The sequence below is a fragment of the Nomascus leucogenys genome, chromosome 23 (assembly GCF_006542625.1).
Source record: "Nomascus leucogenys isolate Asia chromosome 23, Asia_NLE_v1, whole genome shotgun sequence".
Lineage (NCBI taxonomy): Eukaryota > Metazoa > Chordata > Mammalia > Primates > Hylobatidae > Nomascus > Nomascus leucogenys.
In genome coordinates this window covers 11538128-11556889 of record NC_044403.1, presented here as the reverse complement: position 1 = coordinate 11556889, position 18762 = coordinate 11538128, and the positions used below count along the sequence as shown (strand labels likewise).

The following is an 18762-nucleotide window of genomic DNA, read 5'->3' as shown; positions in this document are numbered from 1 at the left end:
TGGGCAGAATGTGTCAAGGAGGAAATTCAGTGCTATTTTGCACATATTGAGCTTAAGAAGCCTCTGATTCATTCAACTGGAGATTCTAGTCAGCAGTTGAAATATGTAACTACAATGAAGCAAAACCTGTTACCTATACACATCCCCAGCTTTTCTATTTCTTACATGTTAACCTCTAAATTTCTTCACTAATGTTTTCTTCCCAGTTCCTGACCAGTTCTTTGGGAGGAAAGAAAAGGATCTTAAAGGACCTAAATCCTTGGGGTATAGAAGCAAGTTGGGAGCTAATTTTTGGAAGGGAGAGGACAAGAGAGTGTCAGGCATGAGTTAGAGTGACTGATTTTCCCTTTGTTCCTGAACCATTTCCAGATCATTACATTTTTACTCTCATTGTTTCTTTATGTTCGTGACATCAGCTATGTCAACCTCTAATCTCTGTTGGTGCTGTCACTTACTGACAACGTGGCCATTTTCTCTTTCTCATCAAAGACTTTGACCCCTCGGATGTGCCACACACTACATCGTAAAATTATCTAAACTCTTTCACTCTTAGTTCACACATTCCAACATACCTCTCTAGAACTTTAATGTTCCAACTCTTCCCTCAATCATTCCTATTATATTGGTTCCTTGAGCTCATAAATACTTAATACGGCTGGGCACGGTGACCTGTAATCCAGCACTTTGGGAGGCTGAGGTGAGCAGATCACCCGAGGTCAGGAGCTCGAGACCAGCCTGGCCAACATGGTGAAACCCTGTTTCTACTAAAAATACAAAAATTTGCCGGGCATGGTGGCAGGTGCCTGTAATCCCAGCTACTCTGGAGGCTGAGGCAGGAGAATTGCTTGAACGTAGTAGGCGGAGGTTGCAGTGAGCCGAGATCTCACCATTGCACTCCAGCCTGGGCGACAAGAGCCAACAGCAAGACTCCGTCTCAAAAAAGAAAAAAAAAAATACTTAATGGCCCTTGATCCCCTCGACTGGATGTCTATCAGCACCTTTCCACCTCACCTCCCACCCCTATTCAGATAACACCAAAGTGACCCGTCTTTTCAGCCATTTTTGTGCCAATATCCTCACTTTCCATGCTATATCCGAAACAACCATCATTTGGGGGTCTGATAGACCCTCAAATCTGAAAGCATAAGAGCAGTCTGTGCACTGCACAAAAGCACCCAGCAAAGGGGACAAATGGAAAAAAACTAAAGCTTTGCTCAGAGTCCTGGGGTAGATCTGTCCTGAGCATGTAACTTTCTCTAATTTGCCACATAGTTTAGGGCAGAGGTTTACAAACTACGGACCCCACGGATCAAATCAACCTGCTGCCTATTTTTGTATGGCCCACAAGTTAAGAATTGTTTTTTTGTTTTTAAACAGTTGAAAAAAAATCAAAGGAAGAGTAATATTTTGTGACATGAAACGTGTTAAATTCAGATTTCAGTGAACACAAGTGTTACTGGAACACAGCCATGCTCATTTGTTTATATATTATCTATGGCTGATTTTATACTACAAAGGCAGAGTTGAATAGCTGTGATTGAAACTGTATGGCCTGCAAATCCTAAAATATGTACTATCTGGCTCTTTACAGGAAAAGCTTGCCTACTCCTGGTCTAGCAGGTTTATTGTCTACTTTCTCTGTACTAATACCTGGGCTGTTAAATATTTGCTAGAGAAAATCCATCAATCATATAGATTGGTGCCACAATACATTCACAATTTTCTAACCCCTCCTGGAAAGTAAACATTACCTGGAAACCCTCTAATTTTCCTCGTCAGCTCTCTCTCATTTCTTCAGCCTTTCACTTTTCCTACTCTTCTAAGCCTCCGAAACACTTCACTCCCTCATTTCAAAAGATGCTTCAGTCCTACTTCAAAGTGAAAATAGAAACCATCAGATTAACACTCCCTCAGTTTCCTGCTACTGCACCTACAAATTTGCCCACAGCTGCCTTCATCCTTTATTTACTACCTCTTGTTTCAGAAGTGGGAACTTTTCACTCATTTAAAGCAATTTCTTCGACCAGTGCCTTGACAGTTCATTTTATGTGTCAAGTTGTCTGGGTTAAGTGATACACAAATAGCTGATAAAACATTTCTGGGTGTGTCTGTGAAGGTGTTTCCAGAAGAGATTAGCATTCGGCTCAGTAGACTCAGTAAAGATAATCCACCCTTGCCAATGTAGGCAGGCACCATCCAATCCCTTGAGTGCCCAGATGGAACAAAAAGGCAAATTCTCACTCTCTTGTGTAGCTGAAACAACCATCATCCCCTGCCTTGGAATATCAGAGTTCCAGGCTCTCAGGACTCACGCCAGCAACCCCTATACATATACACTACTTGTCCCCAGCTTTCAGGCTTTTGAACTGAGAGTTACAGCATTGGCTCCCCTGATTCTCAGGCTTTTAGATTCAGACTGAATTACACTATTAGCTTTCTTGGTTCTCCAGCTTGCAAAACAGTGTATCATTCTAATTATTGTCCTCCATAATCACATGAGCCAATTCCGATAATAAATATGCTCATATATCTATCTTTCTATGTATCCTATTAGTTGTAATTCTCTAGAGAACCTTAACTAATACAGATTTTGGTAACAAGAGTGATTCTAGAGGAACAGAATTTTTTAAATGAGTTTTCTGAATTGGTTTTTGGGTTTCTGGAACTGGCTGTTTAATCTGGTTAGATCTAAAAATGCTAAGGATCTCATTTCCAGTAGTAAAGAAAGCACTAATAGTCCATGCTGTGAACTGTTTATAGAAATATGCAAAATATCTGCATTGGATATTCCTAATCAACCCCTTACAAGAGGCAAGGAGGTGAGTAACTCTGTATATGATAGTTTCAAATATTTTTGTAGAACTGAAAAATACAATGATGTTGATTGGTTGTTACTAATGCCACTGGATAAAATAATGAAAGAAATTGATGAGCTCAGGAATTTAAAATCCCAGGTCAAGCACAGCATAAATAACCTAAGAGCTTCTATGTGTGTCATAAAGGACAGCCTTATTTCCTGTAGTGTAGGGTATCTACTGTCAAAGTACAGGCACTGACTGGGAAAGAATGAGATCCTATGAGTTGGAATGCGGACATGTGGGAAGACCCTGATGAACCTGAGGACCTTGAGTACCTAAATTCTGATTAGTCCTCTTTGCCAGTAGATGAGGTCTTCTCACCCTCAGCAAAGGCCTCCCCAACCCAAATGGACTAAGACAAGTGCCCTGGATGCCTTCCTCTTCTCCAGTGTCCTACAGCCAGTGATTAGCCCTTCTGTCTCTTGAAGCTTAACATTTCCCTGTCTATTGGTTCCTTATCATTAGCATTTTTTTGAGACCAGTATCTGGAGTGAAGTGGTACAATTATGGCTCACTGCAGCCTTGACCTCCTGGGCTCAAGTGATCCTCCCATCTCAGCCTCCCAAGTAGCTGGGTCCACAGGGGTGTGCCACAGCACCAAGCTAGTTTTTTTATTTTTTACAGAGATAAGGTCTTCCTATATTTCTCAGGCTGGTCTCGAACTCCCAGGCTCAAGCGATCCTCCCTCCTCAGCCTCCCAAAGTGCTGGAATTACAGGCGTGAGCCACTGGACCTGGCCCTCCTTACCATTAGCATTTTGATGATGCTATTATCAGTTGACACAGTTAGTCTCACACTCTCCTCCTTGAAACAATTTGTTCACTTGGTTTCCAGGATATCCCATTTCCAGTTTTCCTCCTTCTTCAATGGGCCACTCCTCCACTGTCTCATTTACTGGTTTCTTCTCATGTCTCCTGCCTATAAACCAGTAGTTTTCAAACTTTTTGGTATCAAGACCCCATTTACATTCTTAAAAATTATTAAAGCTCTCAAAGAGCTTTTGGTTATGTGGCTTTTATCCATCAGTTATGACTGTATCAGAAATTAAAGTTGAGACTTAAAAAGAATTATTGATTAATTTGTTTAAACATGATAATTAGAAACCCACTACATGTTAACAGAAATACAATTTTTATGAAAAAATAGCTACATTTTCAAAACCTACATACAATTTTTATGGAAAAAAACTGTTTTTCAAAACAAATTAGTGAGAAAACTGGTATTGTTTTATAGTTTTGAAAATATATTTACTGTCTAGCATGGGGCTAGGTTCTGCAAACTACAGCCTATTGGACAAATTCAGACCACTGCTTATTTTTATAAATATTTATTGGAATACAGCCATGTTCATTAACTTACATAGTATTTGTGACAGCTTTCTCACTACAATGAAAGAGTTGCATATTTGTGACAAAGAGAGACTGACTATATGGCAGGCAAGTCCTAAAATGTCAACTATTTGGATTTTTACGGAAAACGTTTGCCCACTCCTAGTGTAGTTTAAAAGAAGACAGCTGGAGTGTCATTTCTCCTTCTAATTCAATCTATCGTAATGCATTGTTTGGGTTGAAGGATATGAAGAAAATCTGACCTAACTTAGGTAATGTATTTGGAAAAAGGAAGAGTATTTTAATAGCCTTTTGAAATAATTTTGGATGTTCCCCTTTGATTTTGTACCTGAACTCCAAGTGGTAGTTTCTTGAAGGTCACTTGTAAAGTGCAATCTAAAACTGTATCAGTAAACTTTTTGTACTCAGTTATGTGAAAATCTATTGTCTATCCTGCACTTTAAATGGCTTTTTTACCCATTCATGATTTTGTGCCATTATGCATTGGTCAGTTAGAAAATATTAGTTCCCTGACTTATGCAGATTTTTCAAATGTTGACACATCTCATTATATAATATCAAAAAATCACATTTCTTAATATCACTACTGATCTCACCTGACAATATTGGGAAGCTGTCAAGCTTACAGAGGCAAATCTTCCAAAACTTTTGCTTGAAAGTTTAAATGTTATCACTGGCAACAAATACAGTCAGTTGTTTTCCTTCAAGTGACAAGGTCACTTGGTTTATTTTCCTTTTTTTTGTTTTTTTTTTTTTGAGTTGGAGTCTCGCTCTGTCGCCCAGGCTGGAGTGCAGTGGCGCTATCTCGGCTCACTGCAAGCTCTGCCTCCCGGGTTCCCGCCATTCTCCTGCCTCAGCCTCCCGAGTAGCTGGGACTACAGGCACCCGCCACCACGCCCGGCGAATTTTTTTGTATTTTTAGTAGAGACGGGGTTTCACCATGTTAGCCAGGATGGTCTCGATCACCTGACCTCGAGATCCGCCCGCCTCAGCCTCCCAAAGTGTTGGGATTACAGGCGTGAGCCACAGCGCCCGGCCTATTTGGTTTATTTTCAAGAAAATGTCTGCCAAAAACCCGAGTTTCAATAAACCGAATTTTTCTGTTAGTTGATTTTCAGATAAAAAAATGGGTTCCATAAAGAAAGTCATCCAGCCTGCAATTCAAACAATGGCACAAGTGTCTTTCCTTGAGCCAATCGAAGTATTTTACTTTGGACCAGAAGTACTTTATGAGAAGTTTCCATGTTTTTATACAGAATGTTGTTAATAAATAGATGTGTAATAAAGGATCATCAGGAATGGTTACTCTCTCCTCCAGGGCATTCTTACATTTTCATTTTAAACTACAAGAGCAATAGTTGGCATTTCATTTTAAACTACAAGAGCAACAGTGGTGAAGCATACAGTATTCTAATTGAGTTTAGTACCACTGTCTTTGATTTCTGCTAAAGTGACAGCAATTTACCCACCATTGTTTTTGTATTTCAGTGCGATTGTCAACACACACACACAAAAAGGCAGATAATATCTTTCTATGATTATGAAAATGTAGTTTTGACCTCCAGGTTTCCATATAAGAGTCTTAGGGAACCCCATGGGACCACAGATCATATTTTGAGAACAGCTGCTCTAAACATTGAAGTGTCTGTCTCAGAATTTAGTTATTGGATCTTCTCTTCTCAATTTGCTCTAAATCCCTAGAAAATTCCATCTAGCCTCATGGCTTTCAATCTTATTTATATGCTCACAACTCTTAAGTTTATATCTCATATATAAATCAAGAATCATTGTCCTGCAGACTGGATGTCTATAGGTATTTCTAACTTAACATTCCTGAATAGAATCCCTGATTTTATTGTCCTCCCCCAGCTTACTAGTTTTGCCCTCTTTCCCATGTCATTATCTGGCAAAAAATCCATGAGACTTCTTGATTCTCTTTCTTTCACCTCACATTAAATCTATCAACAAACTTTCTCATAATTTAGAACCCAGATTCTGACCATTTCTCATCATCTGCACTGCTACTACCTGACTGCTACCATCATGTCTCATCTAGCTTACTGTATCACCTTGCTAAATTGTCTCTCTCCTTCTTTCTTTGGCTACCTATGTTGTTGTGGTTTTTTTTCCAACATAGCAACCAGAGTAATCTTCTTGAAAGGTCAGATCATGTCACTCTGGCTCAAAATATTCGAATGTCTTCCCATCTCACTCAAAATAAAACCCAAGATTCTTACAATGGTGTATTAATTACCTGTTACTGCACAAAAATCAACCCCAAAACTTAGTGCCTTGAAACATCATCCATTTTATTTGCTCATAATTTTATGGGCCAGTGCAACTCGAGCTGGACTCAAATGAGATATTCTTCTATTGGTATTGCTGGGAATTACTCATGTGACTGAAATCGTGAGGTAGCTTGACTGGGGCTAGATTGTCTGAAAAATGCACTTACATGCCTGGAGGTTAGTGCTGCTGTTGGTTGCACCAAATGACTCCAGCATGAAGCCTACTAGCTCAGGCTTTTTTATATGGCAAACTCAAGGCTGTAAGAGAGGGCAAGGCAAATCACAGTACCAAGCCTGGAGTCAATGTGGTGCTGCAGGATGTTTTCTTGACCCCTTTGCAGGACTTGCGACAGAAGTGCCCCTTTAACTCAGCCCACCCAGCTCAACCCCTCACAGGTGGGAGAACTTAGGTGCCATAAGGAGCAAACTCCACTCACTGGGGTCTGCTGTGCTCCACTCCTCAGGGGAGGGAGTGCTCAAGTGAGCAAGTGTGGGAACCAGCTGCTTTAGCACCAGCAGGAGCAAACTCCATGCAGGCCCCACGGCAGCATCCAGGTTGGGGTGTCCATGACTCCAAGGTCCCAGAGGGTGTGTTACAGTGCTCGCTTAGCTCTGCTATCTGCAAACAGCAGTGTCACACCGGGCAGCTGCCCTCCACCAGTGAGGGCAAAGGGCCAGTATGACAGCTTTTTTTGGGTACCCGTGCTTAGTGCATCCTGAATTCTTTTCTGGTGCCCAAAAGGAACGAGGTCATACAGACGAACTGAAGCATGGTGAATGTGGAGAATTTTATTGAGTGATGAAAGCAACTCTCAGTGGAGAGGGGAGCCGGAAAGGGGATGAGAAGGGCAGGTTGCTCTCCCCTGAGGTTAAGTCACCTCTCTGTCTCTCTCTTCTGAAGTCAAATTGCCTCTTTCTGACATCCAGCTGCTTTCTCTGAAGTCAACTTGCTTCTTCCCAACATCCAGCCACTTCTCTCTGCCAGCTGAGTCTGGGGTCTTTACAGACACAGGATGAGGTGGGGAAGGCCGTAGTTTTGGAACAAGCAACATTTGATTGGTAGAAAGACATTATTCAGAAAGAACCAATAGGGAGGGAAAGAGCAGGCACACAGGGATGCAAGTTCTCACTTTGGGTGCTGGATTTCAGGCTTTTCAGCTGGAAGGTGGGGTTTTGCCAGAGATCCACCCCTGTCTGCCTAGAATTTCTCTTCCTCCAGCCTCTATCATTGGATCAGTGGGAGGGGTCTAACAAAGTATGGACCAGTGATGTGCCAAGGGCGGGACCGTGAGAGCAGCCTATCTTAAGAGCAGGCACTAAGCAGATGTATTGTCCATTGAGAATCTTGAAACAGTACTAAAACCTACTAAAAATTACCTTCATTTTTATTAGCACAGTGAGCCATTAATTCTAGATAATGGCAATGATAGCATACTCCTTCCTGAAAAATAATTTTGTTGGTTTAGTTTTAGTAATTGTTACAGATACTATTATATTGTATTTTATTTTATGATTATTATTTTTTATGAGATGGAGTCTCGCTCTGTTGCCCAGGCTGGAGTGCAGTGGTGTGATCTCGGCTCACTGCAATCTCTGCCTCCCAGTTTCAAGGGATTCTCCTGCCTCAGCCTCCCAAGTAGCTGGGATTATAGGCACTCACCACCATGCCCCACTAATGTTTTGTATTTTTAGTAGAGATGGAGTTTTACCACGTTGGACAGGCTGGTTTTGAACTTGTGACCTCAAGTGATCTGCCTGCCTTGGCCTCCCAAAGTGCTAGGATTACAGGCGTGAGCCACCAGGCATGAGGTTAAGAGGTGACTTAACCTCAGGGGAGAGTGACCTGCCCTTGCCATCCCCTTTCCAGCTCCCCTCTCCACTGAGAGTTGTTTTCATCACTCAGCCACATTTTTATTACTTTTTAAATAAACTTTTTATTCTACATGGTAGCTAATTCAGAGAATTTCCAATTATATAGTTGCCTCCAACACACACAGACTCAGCTACCTGTGTTGGTTGCAAAATTACATTTGCAACATTTATGAATAATTTGAGCTCCCTTGGATCCTGTCTCCAATCCCCATAGCACTACCTATTCCTGAATTTATACAGTAGATTCTAAATTAGAAACCAGGCTGGGCACAGTGACTCATGCCTGTAATCCCAGCACTTTGGGAGGCTGAGGCAGGAGGATTGCTTGAGCCAAAGGGTCAAAGTTCAAATGGTTAGACAGACAGAAAAGCCATTAAATAAGTCAATGTGCTTTTTAGTGTTTATTTGCTCTTTAGTTTTTACTGGCAGCATTGTATAAAAGTTGAATAGAAGAATATTTTTACTTTGTTTCTTTTCTGATCATTATTATGATTCATTTTATTTTATGATTATTTCTGAGAATAATTTTTTCATGTCAAAGAGGGAGTTGTTAAAAATTATCTGCTTGGAAGATGAAAAAATTTCTGGAAATGGATGTTGGTGATGGTTGCCAGCAATGTAAATGTATTTAATGGCACTGAATTGCACACTTAAAAGAGGCTAAAATGACAAATTGTATGCCATATATATTTTACCACAATTTAAAAAAAACCTGCTTGGGCCACACTCCAGAGTATTAAATTGGAATATCTCGGGGTGGGACCTAAGTATCTTTTCTATTTGTTATTTGTAAGTTTACTTTGAAAGTAGTAAAGAACAGAATAAGTACTGAGAAAATGAGATTTGTGATGGAGAGGGCAGATCTGAAAATTTTCTAAAAAAAGAAAAAGCCACAAAAGCAGATTAAAATAATGAGAAAGGAGATGATAAAGATGGAGAAGAGTAAAAAAAGAAATCAAATTTAATAAGTGTAGGATTGCCTGAGGAGCAAATGAGAACAATGGGAACAGAAATGAAAATCAAAGATGTGATTGAGGAAAATGTGGCTGAGACAAAAAAAAAAAAGAAAACAACCAATTTGAGCCTATAAATTAGAAAAGCTTGCTGTATTTTAGGCAAAGTCAGTAACGGGACTCGTATCTTTATAGAGCCTAAAGAGAATGATGGTTCATTTTGCATTACCAATAAATTCTGGCTAAAAAAATTGTTCTGTGGGTCAAATGTACTAGGTATACCACTGGTTATGTACACAAGGTAGCATACTTCACTTGGAACGATTATGGAAACAATCTACCATAAAGCCTTATGAAATAGGTGACCACAGGTAGAACACAGTGGCTCACCTCTGTTATCCCAGCACTTTGGGAGGCTGAGATGGGCAAATGGCTTGAGCCCAGGAGTTCAAGACCAGCCTGGGCAACATGACAAAACACCGTATCTACAAAAAATACAAAAATTAGCTGGCTGTGGTGACACACACTTGTAGTCCCAGCTACTTGGGAGGCTGAGGTGGGAGGATCACCTGAACCTGGGAGATCAAGACTGCAGTGAGCCATGATTGCACCACTGCACTCCAGCCTGGGTGACAGAGTGAGACTGTGTCAAAAAAAAAAAAAAAAAGTGACCACATATCCTACTGCCTGCTCACTTTAGCATCTTCCCGGATTTTTCATTTTAAATAAAATATGATTATCATTTTAAATAAAATACAATAATGCAATAGATGCATTTTAATAATCTGAGATGATTTTGGTAAGCCTTCACTTTATACTTCCAGCTTCTGTCACGGTCTCTTCTAGTAGTATGAGAAATGTAAGTGCACCAAACAGAGACTTCAGCTACACACATGTTAAATCTTAAATGTGATCAGGTTATCACTCTTTCCCCAGCCCTTTCCAGACACAAAATAACTTATGCTCCATTTTGAAGATACCCATTCAGGGAATCTGTGAATATAAAAAAGTTCACTTGGACATGAGCAGTGAGGAGCAGCTGAAGTTGGTCTCAGGAGGCAGTGAGTGAAGTAATTAATTAACACAGCTGTTCCTTCCAGCCACTTAGTTTATCAGCCAGTTGTGCCATGACCTGTGCCTGGCATCTGTTTTAGCTTGCAAGATGCACGTATCCACCAGTCTACCAGTCCCTGGAGATGAGTGAGAAATATAATAAATTGTGGTTAGAAGTATATCGGTTAGAAGTACGTGAGATACATGCAGGGAATAAAGGTGGCACAGTCCTACTGTAAAAGTATATTGAGAAGGCTGGGATTTTTTTTTTTTTTTTGAAATGAAGTTTCGCTCTTGTTGCCCAGGCTGAAGTGCAATGCTGCGATCTGGGCTCATTGCAACCTCCGCCTCCCGGGGTCAAGTGATTCTCCTGCCTCAGCCTCCTGAGTAGCTGGGACTACAGGCATGCATGACCATGCCGAGCTAATTTTGTATTTTTAGTAGAGACGAGATTTCTCCATCTTGGTCAGGCTGGTCTTGGACTCCTGACCTGAGGTGATCTGCCCACCTCAGCCTCCCAAAGTGCTGGTATCACAGGCGTGAGCCACCACGCCTGGCCGGGAATTTTTAGTACTATGTTTTGTCATTCGTTGCACAATTCACATATAAAATAGCTTAGTTATACTATTGAGTGGTAATGCATTTTTATTTTATAATAAGCCTTTTTAGCCATAATGTACTTAAAAATAACATAAGCACATTGTATTAGTCTGTTAAGGTTGCTGTAACAAAGTACCCACAATGTGGGTGGCTTAAAGAACATAAATTCACTGTCTCACAGTTCTGAAGGCTGGAAGTCCAAAATCAAGCTGTCAGTGGGATTGTTTCCTTCTGAGGGCTATGAAAGAAAATCTGTTCCATGCCTCTACCCTAGCTTCTGGTGAATTGCTGGCAAACTTTGGCATTCCATGGCTTGCAAAAATACCACCCCAATTCTCTGCCGTTATTTTCATATGGCATTTCCCTTGTGTTCATGTCTGTGTCCAAATTTCTCCCTTTTTGTAAGGACACCGTCACATTGGATTAGAGGGGCGCTCTACTCCAGTATTACCTCATGTTAACTAATTAAGCCTAAAATGACCGTATTCCCAGATAAGATCATATTCTGCAGTACTGGTGCTAGGACTTTAATATGCAAATTTGTGGGAGTGGGCTGGGGCACAATTCAACCCATAACATACATGTTTAATGAAAAAATTACTGTGTTTCCATTTCCTAAGAACATGAATGGTGGACGCGTTATTTGAACAGCATGTTTGCCACTAGTTACATCTACCATAGGGACCATAGTAATATCACCCACTACTGAAAATCCAAAATAAACAAATCACTTAAAGAAACATTGGCTTCTGCTTTAAAAGTGAATACTTAATTTTAAAAGACTGTACCCAGAGACAAAAGTTTAAAATATGAAGATGTATAAAGCCGATTTACATATCACTTTGTGAAGCACACCTTTGGATTAGATCAATGTTTCAATTAATTTTGCCCGTTTTTATTGAAACTTCTTTTGTGCACTTATGAAAAGTGGAGCAATAGCTCTTAAGGTGTTGGCTCCATTAGCAGAAGGAAAGGCTTTGCAAACAGTTAAATGGTGGCTGTTTTTTTTTTCCAGTGTTATCAGATACTTAAAATAGAATATCAGTTAATTTCAGTAATAGGGTTTCTTCATCCAATTTATAGAATCAAAACAAATCTTTTGGAAGGCCATTATTCTGCCTAAAGTGAAATATCTAACATTATTGTAAAGGCTTTTGTAAATTCTGTTTAAAAATCTTTCAGGGCTGAGTGTGGTGGCTCACGCCTATAATCCCAGTACTTTGGGAAGCCAAGGTGGGAGGATCACTTGAGTCCAGAAATTCAAGACCAGCCTAGACAACACACTGGGACCTCACCTCTACAAAAAATTAAAAAATTAGCCAGGAATGGTGGTGTGCACCTATAGTCCCAGCTACTTGGGAGGCTGAGCTGGGAGGATCACTTGAGCTGGGGAGGTTGAGGCTGCAGTGAGCCGTGGTCATGCTACTGCACTGTGGCCTGTGCTGCAGAGCAAGACCCTGTCTCAAACAAACAAAACAACAACAACAACAACAACAACAACAAAAGCTTTTAGCATTGAATGGTGGCACAGCTGCTGCAGCCTGTGGGGTGAGAGGAGTACGTGGAGCAGCTGGTAGGATGCTGCCTCTGCCCTGGCTGGTTCATCCCCTCTGGCCCTCATTCTGGCCACAACTCTGGCATTGGCCTCAGCGGGCGTAATTAGAAGAAGAAAGCACATTAAACATTGCTGTTAATAATTACTTATTGACAGTAAAAAGAGTGACAGGTGAAGATTTTTGGATTCTTTCTAAAATTTTTTTTTGAGACGGAGTCTCAGTCTGTCACCCAAGCTGGAGTGCAGTGGCATGATCTCAGCTCACTGCAAGCTCCGCCTCCCAGGTTCACACCATTCTCCTGCCTCAGCCTCCCAAGTAGCTGGGACTACAGGCGCCCGCCACCACATCCAGCTAATTTTTTGTATTTTCAGTAGAGAAGGGGTTTCACCTTGTTCGCCAGGATGGTCTCGATCTCCTGACCTCGTGATCTGCCCGCCTCGGCCTCCCCAAGTGCTGGGAATACAGGCTTGAGCCACTGCACCCATTCTCTTTCTAGAATTTTAAATAGTTAACTAGCCTGGGTGCAGTGGCTCATGCCCGTAATCTCAGAAATTTGGGAGGCCAAGGCAGGAGGATCACTTGAGCCCAGGAGTTCAAGGCTTCAGTGAACTATGATAGTGCCACTGCACAATCTTAGTTCTTTTATGTTTAAAAGAATCAGTTATATATTAAGAGTTTGGATGTTAGATATAACCTCTTAAGTGATGTTGGCACATACTACAGTGTAAAACTACTTCAGAAATAACTTAATCTCATTTACTTAAACCTTATGTTTGATGATACTGGGCCTAAAGGAGGAGAATTTTTATTTTTCTTTTTTTTCTGTAAATAGAGTTTCGCTCTGTTACCCAGGCTGGACGGTAGCAGTATAATCTTGGCTCGCTGCAACCTCCACCTCCCAGGTTCAAGCAATTCTTCTGCCTTAGCCTCCCGAGTAGCTGGGATTACAGGCATGCGCCACCATCCCTGGCTAATTTTTGTATTTTCAGTAGAGACAGGGTTTCACCATGTTGGCCAGGCTGGTATTGAACTCCTGACCTCAGGTGATCCACCTGCTCGGCCTCACAAAGTGCTGGCATCACAGGCATGAGCCACTGCACCCAGCCAAGGTGGAGAATTGATTGGCAAAGCACTAAATAAGAACGCAACTCTGAAATACCTAAGAATGACTGGAAACAAGATTAAAAATAAGAGTGGAATATTTTTTGCTGCAAATGCTGCAAATTAATTCATCCTTAGAGAAAGTAGGTCTGGGTTACTGTGATCTGGGAATGCAAAATGTGATAGCATTTGCTACGATACTAACTCAAAACAAAGCAATTAAGGGAATAAACCTAAACTGACCTATGCAGTATGGCAAACAGAAAGAGTCCACAGCCCACGTAGGCCATATGTTGAAAGAAAATAACTGCCTTGTTCAACTACACATGTGTAAGCATAATATAAAAAACTGTGTATAACTACACATGTGTAATTATATATAAAAATATATAAAAAACTGTGTATAATAATATAATATAAATATAATATAAAATAATATAAAAAACTGTGTATAACTACACATGTGTAATTATATATAAAAATATATAAAAAACTGTGTATAATAATATAATATAAATATAATATAAAATAATATAAAAACTGTGTATAACTACACATGTGTAATTATATATAAAAATATATAAAAACTGTGTATAATAATATAATATAAATATAAAAAAATAATATAAATATAATATAAAATAATATAAAAACTGTGTATAACTACACATGTGTAAGCATAATATAAAAAACTGTAGTATACAACAATTACGTGTTATTCACTGTATCTGACCAGTAGCCTATGCTACCTTGATGTCAGCTGCAATCAAATAACTCAGGATGGAATTATGTATCTGGCTGACGTAAAAGCAATATTACCCTAGAAACAGTAGATTTTTCTTTTAACAGAATAGAATATGCAGGAGCTAAGTATCTCCAAGAAATTTTTACTTTACACAATGGGAGTTTTAAAGCATTGTCAGTAGTCAGCAACAACATAGAGAAGGACTTGCACTTTCACAATCAATGAAAACAAATCCCACATTTTCTAATATCTACATTTGGAGAAACAAATTTAGCCTGGGCAACACAGCGAGACCCCATCTCCACAAAAAAATTGCAAAAATTAGCTGGCCATGGTGGTGCGTGCCTGTAGTCCTAAGCTACTTGGGTGGCTGAGGTGGTAGGATCACCTGAGCCCAGGGAGGTCAAGGCTGGAAGTGAGCTGTGATGGTGCCACTGCACTCCAGACTGAGCAACGTGAGACCCTGTCTCAAAAACAAAACAAAACAAAACAAAACAAAAACAAATTTGATGAGGCTACATGTGTATCATGTTCAGACATAATTCAAATAGGCCATCTAAGAACAGACAATAGGCCAGGTGAACTGGTTCATGCCTGTAATCCCAGCACTTTGGGAGGTTGAGACAGGCAGATCACTTGAGGCCAGGAGTTCGAGACCAGCCTGGCCAATATGGGGAAACTGTCTCTACTGAAAATACAAAAATTAGCTGGTCATGGTGGCACACACCTGTAGTCCCACCTACTCAGGAGGCTGAGGCACAAGAATTGCTTGAACCCAGGAGGCGGAGGTTGTAGTGAGCTGAGATCACACCACTGTACTCCACCTGGGCGACAGAGCAAGACTCTGTCTCACGAATAAATAAATAAACAAACAAAAGCAGATAACACAGATGTGGAGTTATTTGTGGTGGACACAGAAGGCTCCAATGACCTTAAAAAACATTATTATTGAACACCAACTTATGGAGAAGTTTAGAGTCTCTCATCTAATGCAGATTTTGCTCTTGTTCCAGTAAGTCAACATCTAAGAAAAAGAAGATAAAAAATCTTTTTTTTTTTTTTTTTTTTGAGATGGAGTCTCGCTCTGTCGCCCAGGCTGGAGTACAGTGGCGCAATCTTGGCTCACTGAAACCTCTGCCTCCAGGGTTCAAGCGATTCTCCTCCCTTGGCCTCTTGAGTAGCTGGGATTACAGGCATGTGCCACCACGCTCAGCTAAATAAAATTATTTTTATACATTTGTCTTATTGCTTTCACAGAGATTTTTATAGCTTATTAAATTTTTCTTTCATAAATTAAAACAAGTTACTTTTATCAAATGTATAAAAGGTAATCACTATATTAAAGTTTGTATAACTGTCCATTGTGGGAAAAAGAAAGCTTTCAGCACTGAAACATAATTTTTGCAAAAATTATTTATCTAAACACAGACGCTGGTGAGTCACAGAATCATGGTAAAGACAATGATCCTAATGAATTAAGAAATCTGTGGAGCAAAGTGTACTTAGAATTGGTTTTGGTGCACAAAGTTATGAATTTTGTGCAGACACATACTTCAGAAAAAGAGCTAAAGATGCAAATAAGCACATGTAAAGATGTTCAATATCATTAATCACTAGAGCAGTACAAATGAAAACCACAGTGAGATAACACTATATAATCTGTACTAGTCTGCTTGGCTATCACAACAGAATACCACAGAATGGACTGCAACAGGAATTTATTTTCTCACATTTCTGGAGGCTGGAAGTCCAAAATTAAGAACCAGTATGTTGGTTTCTGGGGAGGCCTCTTTTCCTGGCATACAGATGGTGGCTTCTTGCTGTGGCCTCACGTGGCCTTTCCTCTGTGCACGTGAATTCCTGGTGTTTCTTCCTCTTATAAAGTTGCCAGTTCTGTTGGATTACAGCCCCACCCATGTTGCCATGTGATGTCATTTAACCTAAATTACCTCCTGAAAGGCCCTATCTCTAAATACAGTCACATTGAGGGTTAAGATTTCAGCATATGAATTTTGGGGAGGACACAAATGAGTTCATAACAACATCTAAAATTTAAAAAAAGAAACAAAAAAAATGAAAATATAAAATGCTGGCTAAAATACAGAGCAACTAGAAACTAGAACTCCCATACATTGCTAATGGAGATCCAAATAATGCAACCATTTTAGAAAACAGTTTGGCAGTTTCTTATAAAGCTAAATATACCATTAACCCAGCAATCCTAGTCCTACGTGATTACCCAAAATAAATGAAAACTTATATTCATACAAAGATTTCTACATGAATATTTATAGCACCTTTATTTATAGTAGCCCCAAATTGGAAATAACCAAAATGTTCTTTGGCTTGTGAATGAAAATAAATAAATAAATATATATATATATATAATATATATGCTACATCCACACAATGGCGTATTACTTAATAAAAAGAAACAAATTTGTCCATTCACCTATTGATAAACATTTGGGTTGGATTCAGTTTGGGGCTATTATAAATAAAGTTGCTATAAATACTCAGATTTCAATTCTTATGTGGATATGTGTTTTCATTTCCTTTGGATAAACCTAAAAGTGGAATTGCTGGGTTGAACTATATTAACTTTATAAGAAATTATTAAACTATTTTCCAAAATTCCCATACCATTTGTGTTCCCATCAGCAATCCATGAGTCCTAGTGGATTCACGTTCTCCCCAACATTTGATGTTATCAGTCTTTTTAATATTAGCCACGCTAATGGATGGGTAGTGGTATCTTATTGTGATTTAAATTTGCATTTCCATGATGACTTAAGATAATGGACTTTTTTGTTTTCTTTTTTTGCTATTCATATATTTTCTTTGTAAAGTGTCTTTTCAGATCTTTTGCTCAGTTTTTTTTTTTAAAGCTGGAGTCTTATTATATTGCCCAGGCTGGAGTGCAATAGTTATTCACAGGTGTGAGGATAGTGCACTACAGCCTCAGACTCCTAGCCTTAAGTGATCCCCCAACCTCAGCCTCCTGAGCAGTTGGGACTACAGGCGTGTGCTACCATACCTGGCTTTTTGCTCAGTTTTAAGAACTGGCTTCTTTGTCTTTGTGAATTGTAAGGGTTTTGGATATAAGCTCTTTATCAGTATATACATGTATGACAAATATTTTCTCTGTGACTCACCTTTCATTTTCTTGGTTGTATTTTTCAGAGCAAGAATTCTCATTTTGATTAAGTCTTATGTATTCATTTATTTCTTTTATAGCGCGTGCTTTTTATGTGCTATCTAAGAAATCTTTACCTATGCCAAGGTCACAAATTTTTATAACTTTTAACATTTACATTTAATTCTGTGACCCATTTCAAGTTAAGTTTTGTGAAATGAAGATTAAGGATTAAGCTTCATTTTTTTTCCCTCTTGTCTTAATCTGTTTTGTGTTCCTGTGAAGAAATACCTGAGACTGGGATATTTATAAAGAAAAGAGGTTTATTTTGCTTGTGGTTCTACAGGCTGTACAAGAAACATGGCACCAACATCTGCATCTGGTGTGGACCTCAGGCTACTTTCCCTCATGGAGGAAGGTGAAAGGGAGCTGGTGTTGTGGAGATCACATAGAAAAAGTGGAGGAAAGAGAGAGAGGGATAAGGTCCCAGGCTCTCTTTAAGAACCAGCTTTCTTAGGAACTAATAGAGTGAGAACTCACTTACCCCCAAGGAAGGGCACTAATCTATTCATGAGGGATCTGCCCCATGACTCAAACACTTCCCATTAGGCCACCTCCAACCTTGGGGATCAAATTTCAACATGAGATTTGCTGGGGACAAACAACCCATATCCAAACTATAGAACTTCTGAATAACCAGTTCTTGCAGTACCATTTGTTTAAAAAGATTATTCCTTTAACATTGAAATACCTTGGCATCTTTGTCAAAAATCAATTGGCCATGTATGTGTATAGTTCTATTTCTGCCTTTTATTCTGTTTACATCTATATTCCATATATATAAATATATGTTATATAAATATATGGAATATAGATGTAAACAGAATAAATATATTCTGTTATATAAATATAACGGAATATATAGAGAATATTATATAAATATATGGAATATATATAAAATATGTATATATACATATGCATACCATATATGAAGTATATATAGAATATATATGCGTATATTCTATATATATGTGTATATATATGCATGTCGTATATCATATATATTCCATATATACTCCATATACATACATATTTATTATATGTATATTCCATATATTCATATAATGAATGCCAAGACTTACTATAAAGCTACAAAAATTAAGAAAGTGTGCATGCCAATACATACTTTCTTAATTTTTGTAGCTTTATAGTAAGTCTTGAAATCAGTAAGTGTAAGTCCTACAAATTTGT

General features: G+C 39.2%; 1 pseudogene; it reads left to right on the top strand.

Annotated features, from left to right (window-relative positions):
• The window catches only part of LOC100582718, a 31795-nt pseudogene extending 16378 nt beyond the window's left edge, over positions 1-15417 (top strand).
• Positions 15418-18762: the final 3345 nt, after the last annotated feature.